This window comes from Protopterus annectens, chromosome 1.part1 (assembly GCF_019279795.1).
Source record: "Protopterus annectens isolate FY-2018-M chromosome 1.part1, PAN1.0, whole genome shotgun sequence".
Lineage (NCBI taxonomy): Eukaryota > Metazoa > Chordata > Ceratodontiformes > Protopteridae > Protopterus > Protopterus annectens.
In genome coordinates, this window is record NC_056726.1 from 1643921967 (window position 1) to 1643929150 (window position 7184).

The following is a 7184-nucleotide window of genomic DNA, read 5'->3' on the forward strand; positions in this document are numbered from 1 at the left end:
GTACTCTAGCCATCTATACCTGTCTCTCTGTGACACTGGCTTGAATAGTGTCACAGCATATCTGCTGCTGGGCAGCTTAGGCTTTGTGTGCCTCTGGAGCTACCTGTGACATATTTCTTTGCTTAGTACTTGTTAGTACAGGCCTTACAGCAGGTACTGCTAAAGCTGAAGTGGTAACATCTTCCTGAATGTGCACTTGTGGTTTACAAGACATTGATATTGTGCTATGTGGTGACCCTCTTATTTAGGTTACAGTGCTATGTCATCATTAAGTTGGATGTGTGGGCTTGTCACTATTTATGGAGTTATGTACTTGCCATGGGGTGTGGGGGTCCTGCAAGTACACTGTACGACTGTGTGCCACTGTCTTTAGGCTTTGTCAGGAGTACAATTACGGCATTATTGCTGGCAGCCATTGTGCTGTTATCTTCAGTCTGCTCTTCTGCTGCAGTGTAAAGGAATAAGTGATGACATGTTTATACCTTTGACAAACAAAAATTATTTATTTGTAAACAGATGATGCAGACACTTACTGTGCAAACATTGTTAACTTTCTTGCATGCCTGATGTAGATGCAACACGTGGTGAAGAAAGATATAATGGTTTAAAGTTGTAACAGAAAATTATTCATATAAAATACAGGATATGTAACAGTATAAAGTTCACATAATACACATATTAAAAATCTCTCAAGACATACATATTTATGAAGAAAAAAAGTCAGTAATATACAGTGGATACAAAAAGTGTACACACCCCTGTTAAAATGCCAGTTTTTGTGATAGAAAAAAATGAGCCACAATACATTATTTCAAAACGTTTCCCATCTTTAATGTGACCTATAACCTGTACAATTCAATTGAAAAACAAGCAAATCTGTTAGGGGAAAAATGTAAAAAATAAAAAATGTACAATAAGCTGGTTGCATAAGTGTGCACACCTTTAAACTAATACTCTGTTGAAGCATCTTTGATTTAATTACAGCATTCAGTCTTCTTGGGTAAGAATCTATTAGCATGGCACATCTTGACTTCAATATTTTCCCACTCTTCCTTGCAAAAGCGCTCCAAATCTGTGAAATTGCAAGGGCATCTCTTGTACACAGCCCTCTTCAGGTCACCCCACAGATTTTCTATTGGATTTAGGTCTGGGCTCTGGCTGAGCCATTCAAAAACTTTAGTTTTCTTCTGGTGAAGCCATTTTTTTGTTGATTTGGATGTATGCTTGGGGTCATTGTCATGCTGAAATGTAAAATTCCTCTTCAGTTTTCTAATGGACGCCTGAATTTTTTGGACCAAAAGTGACTGGTATTTGAAACTCTTCATAATTCCCTCCACATTGATTAAAACCCCAGTTCCAGCTGAAGAAAAGCAACCCCAAAGCATGATACTGCCACCACCATACTTCACCGTGGGGATGGTGTTCTTTTAGTGATGTGAAGTGTTGTTTTTGTGCCAAACGTACCTTTTGGAATTGTGGCAAAAAAGTTTAACCTTGGTCTCATCAGACTATAACACACTTTCCTACATGCTTTTGGGAGATGATGTATTGTTTTGCAAATTTTAGCTGGGTCTGGATGTTTTTCTGTGTAAGAAAAGGCTTCTGTCTTGCAACCCTACCCCATAGTGCAGACTTATGGAGAATACAGGAGATTGTTGTCACATGTAGTACACAACCAGTATTTGCCAGAAATTCATGCAGCTCCTTCAGTGTTGCTGTAGGTCTCTTGGCAGCTTCCCTGACCAGTTTTCATCTTGTCTTTTCATCAATTTTGAAGGGACGTCAAGTTCTTTGGAACGTCACTGCTGTCCTATATTTACTCCACTTTTTGATGACTGTTTTCACTGTGTTTCATGGTATATCCAATGCTGTGGAAATTTATTTGTACCCTTATACTGACTTGATACCTTTCAACAATGAGATCTCTTTGATGCTTTGTAAGCTCTCTGTGAATCATGGCTTTTGCTGTAGAATGCAACTGAGTAAATGTCAGGAAAATCCTATTTGGACAGCTGAACTTCATTTGGGGATAATCAGAGTCTCTTTAATTGATGGCAGGTGTGTACCCAAGAAGATTGAATGCTGTAATTAAATCAAAAGGTGCATCAGCAAAGTATTAATTTAAGGGTGTGCACACCTATGCATCCAGCTTATTGTATGTTTTTTTATTTTTCATATTTTTTTTTCCCTAACAGATTTGTTTGTTTTTCAATTGAATTGTACAGGTTAAAGATCAAATTAAAGGTGGGAAAAGTTTTGAAATGATTTATTGTGGTCTCATTTTTTTATATCACAAAAACTGGCATTTTAACAGGGGGTGTGTACACTTTTTATATCCACTGTATATAAAAAAAATTGTTACCATACAAGTAGGTAACTAGATACGTACCATAAGAATAGCATTAGAACATAAAGATAGAAAGTACAAGGGCTGAAGTGATAGAAACAAAGGAAAGTATTTAGGCAGGCAGCAGAAAGGAGGAGAAGATGGAGTACGAGAGTATAGGGGGAACTTTAAGTGAGGCATAAGAAGGAGTAGGGACAATAATGATATGTAGTATTGGTACTCTAATAATATAAAGCAATTAACCTGGGTTAGTGCAGGAGCAAATCCAATTGTAACTTAGGTGTTCCCTCAGCAGTTGCTTGAACTCAGAAGAATTACTATTGTTGAGAATATTTTGAGGTATGTCGTTCCAAGCTTTAGCTAGTTTGTGGGAATACAAAGCATCCCCATAGGAATGATTTGATTCCGTGACCATCAGGAGCAATTTACTAGATAACCTTAAAGTTCTACTACTAGCTTGCTAACGGATGAACAGTTAGGATGATGAATGGCAGAAAATGCTAGAGCTAACTGATTAAAGGTTAAAAGGATAGGAAGTTCCATCCAGTTGAGCTGGCGTAGTACTTTGCAATGATGACTTGTAGCAGGCTGATTAGAAGCAAATCTAGCTACTTTATAATAGCAGGATTCTAGTTTGTTTAAGTCACATTTTCTTAAGTTAGTGAAAATAGGTGAAGCATATATATAAGGGTGGATAGAAGGTGAGTTCTACAGATTGCATGTCTGGTGTTGTCAGTTAAGAATGATTTTATTCTATATAGAGAGGCTAGTTTAAAAATGGACTTTCTTGATAGCTACGACTAAGTGTTTATCAAATTTAAGATCTGTGTCAATAATAACAGCTAGTAATTTTATATGATCTACTGGTTGGATAATGATATTGTTAGATGAGTAAGTGTTGAAACTGTTGGGGTCAGTGGATATTTTGCAAGAGGAGAAAAGCATAAGTTTAGTTTTAGAAGGGTTAAGAATCAGTTGTGAGTCAGAAAGGTATTTTTCTATGTCCCAGAAGGCTAGTTGTGTTTTGTTGAGCAGAGCAGGAAGGGATGGAGCAGAGCATATGAGGGAAGAATCATCAGCATATTGCACTATTGAAGGATGTTGGGGGGTGTACGATTTGTAAACACAGCAAAGAATCATCAGCATATTGCACTATTGAAGGATGTTGGGGGGCTGTACAGAGTCGATTTGTAAACACAGCAAAGAATCATCAGCATATTGCACTATTGAAGGATGTTGGGGGGCTGTACAGAGTTGATTTGTAAACACAGCAAAGAATCATCAGCATATTGCACTATTGATGGATGTTGGGAGGCTGTACAGAGTTGATTTGTAAACACAGCAAAGAATCATCAGCATATTGCACTATTGATGGATGTTGAGAGGCTGTACAGAGTTGATTTGTAAACACAGCAAAGAGTAGAGGACCAAGAATTGATCCTTGAGGTACACCAAAAGAGATGAATAGGGATGAAAGCAGTTCATTTTGTCATTTAACTGCTTGATGACAATCAGTTAGATAGCTAATGAACCAGGCAAGGGTGGTATCAGAAAGGTTAAGGGTGGCTAGTTTGTCAATAAGCAGTTGGTGGGACACTGTGTCAAAGGCTTTGGAAAGGTAGAGGAATATGGAGGACATGAGAAAACCGATATTCATGTGTTGGCTAACTTTGTTAAACTAATTAAGGCTTTCATTGTGCTGTGTTTAGGTCGTAAATCATGCTGGGTGGGGGATATAAGGCTATTTTTTAGAAGATGGTTGAGTAGTTGAGTGTGAATACATTTCTCCAATATTTTTGCTATTGGGGGAGGATGGAAATGGGTCTACAGTTGAAAAAATCAGTTGAGGTACCACCTTTATGGAGAGGAATTACATAGGACACTTTCCATAGTGAGGGCATATATCGTTCAGTAATGGACTGATTTCTAAGAATGGATATGGGATAAGCCATGGTGTTTGCAGACATTTTTAAAGTATTCATTAGGAAGTTGATCGACACCAGTGAAAAAATGAGTTTGGACAGGAGTTTTTTTTTATATGGTGAGATTGTATGGGGTGAATGTGGAAGGAGTCAGGATTTATGTGTTTCTAGTTTAATGGGTATAAATAGATGAGGGTTGTTATTGTTTTTTAGTAATTATAATATAGAGTTAAGAAAGTGGTTGTTGAACTGAGTGGCTATGTTCTCCGAGAAGTCAGTTTTTGTTATATTTGAGGTAGAGGTTTGCTCTGGTATGAGCAGTTGCTTTAAAGCTTGCCAGAATGTTTTGGGATTATTTTGATTCTTTTTTCAGATTGTAGTATAGTGTTGTTTCTGGCTAAAAGTAAGTCCACCAGTGGGGTTCTGTCCTGCACAATCCTTAACAGATTATAGGATCTGTTCCACCCATCAGCATTCCAATTAGTCTTGCCCATCTGCATGAGTGGCAATAAACTGGTAATGATGTAGAGGTACTGCCAAACAGCATAACTTTGCATTGCTATTTTGCCATTTATTCTGCCATTTTAGAAAAGGCATGATGAGTGCATCAATTAGTGTTTCAGGAACTAGTGTACCCACTTGTTTTTCAGTGACTATTTCTTTTCAGCAATGCTCAACTTTCAATTTAAGTACTGCACAGAGTGCTTCAGTATCTTTGGAAATAAAGCTACCTAACCTATTTTTCATTAATTTCTATATAGAGTACATTCCTTAAAATCAGGAGTTAATAACTCCACTTCAGAACATAATACTTTTTTAGCTCATTAATGCTGTATCTACCTGAAGAACCTAAAGAAGTTATCACTGGTGCACTTCCAGAGGACTCCTTGGCACATCCATGCTGATTGCATGGTAGGTAACTCAGATGAAATGAAATGTGTGAGGACCTTTTGTTCGGGTCCACCATCTAGTTCATTTCCACAGATAATTTGGACTTTGTCTGGAAATATTGCTCATAAGGTATCAAAGTATAGTTAATGCGGGACTTCCAGCAGAGAAAAAAAACACATCACTATAAAGAAGACAATGACCCTCATTCAGTGACTGAACACTATGGGTCAGCTTTGTAAAAAAGGAACCATCCAGATGGTGACACAATGCCACAATTATGTATTACATTAAATAGCAGGAGGGAAATAAATCTTACCAAAGGTACAGGCTAGCCATGATAGCTTGGGAAGTGCTGCTCTAACACAGCTGGAAACTGTAAGCAGTACACTTGCATCCAGAAATTATTTTACTGACCAACAAGCTAAGCAGAGACAAAGCAGGACTGAGTGAGTGGATGCTACATCAGGTGGTTTCCTACAATTAATTTATGGGAGGGGTGCCCAACACAGGGAATTTCTTTGCCTCCAAGGAAGACAAACAACTCATAATATTTTGCTCCAGGAGTTCATACAAGAAGACCCAGGTGATGGATGCTTTTGGCATAACCTGGACAGGGGTGCTGCCTTCCTTCCTTTGATCATCAGACTACTCCAGATGTTGAAAAGGAGGATAAAGGACATTGCACCTAGCTGCTTTTTGGCCTAGATAACATTGATTTTTACTAATAAGGTATATTCAGAGAGAGTTGCCTAAAGGCACTTACTCCCTGACATGGTGAAACTAATTATTCCAGAGAAAGGATCTCTTATCCAAACTAAACTGCAGAGCTTAAGGTTAACATTTTAGAAGATAAGATATTAATACCTCTCTTATACAAGTACTCTGAAGATGTACTCAACATTTAAAAAGAATCCAGGAGGCCAACCACAAGGAAGTCACATGTTTTCAATTGGAAATTGTTCTCATTCTGGTATTAGAAAAGAGTTAACTGCATCAGGAGAGCAGGGGTAGTCATTATCATACAATAACTAAATGACCTGTTTAAGAATAGACTTGCCTTTGACTCTGTTAAGGTTAATCTTTCATCAGTTTCTGCCTTTATGTTTTGGGATCCATCCTAATCCAGCTTCCACAGATAAACCTGTTTCACAAACGGTTCCTGCACAATCAGCCATTAACTAATAAGAGAAGAGTGACTCCCCCAGGACATTATCTATATGCTTAAAAAGCTTACACAGGTCCCTTCTGTGCCAAATGCCAGTACACACTTTAGATTCTTCTGAAAGATAGCCATTCTAGTAGCCATTACTTCAGCCTGAATGGTCTCAGTGCTGCATAACTGCAGGGAGCAGTGTGTACCCAGAGCTTTCTATTTCGGTAAAAGGACAGGGCGAACCATATGACCATCACCTTCCTTCACACCCAAAATAGTCTCAGAATTTCCCCTCAACTAGACCTTCCCTCCATCAGGTTTTCTTTTCCACACCTAGAAGAGGGGCAAAATGATTCTGCACTCTCAGATATACACAGACAGATCTGGTTTTACCTGGTTAGGATGAAAGACTTCTAGAAAACAGAGCAACTGTTCATCGCCATTGCTGAAATAAAGGTTAGACTGTGACATAAAAAAATCTGTGTGGCTCTGTCATTGCTTTTGCTTCTGCTTCTACAGCAAAGGCCACAATCTACCAGGTCCTGTGAAAACTCACTCTTCTGGGGTAATGTATATAATTCATGCTGCAAATACTGTAGAAAAAGATGAGTGATAATTATGTGCCAGTGGAAAATGTCTTTCCTGGTTAAGAATGATATTAATTCAGTACTATTCATTTTATTTCTGTATATCATTTCCATTATACGTTTAAGATTCTTTGTAAACTCGGAAACAAAGTCCCCCATATTGATGTAATCTTCATCCTGGAATATGTCATGTTGGACTAGTGTATGCTTACTTTATCTGTATAACTTTGTGACAAAGGCTTACTAACAGTAACATAATTTCCATGGTATAATGTCTGTAACAG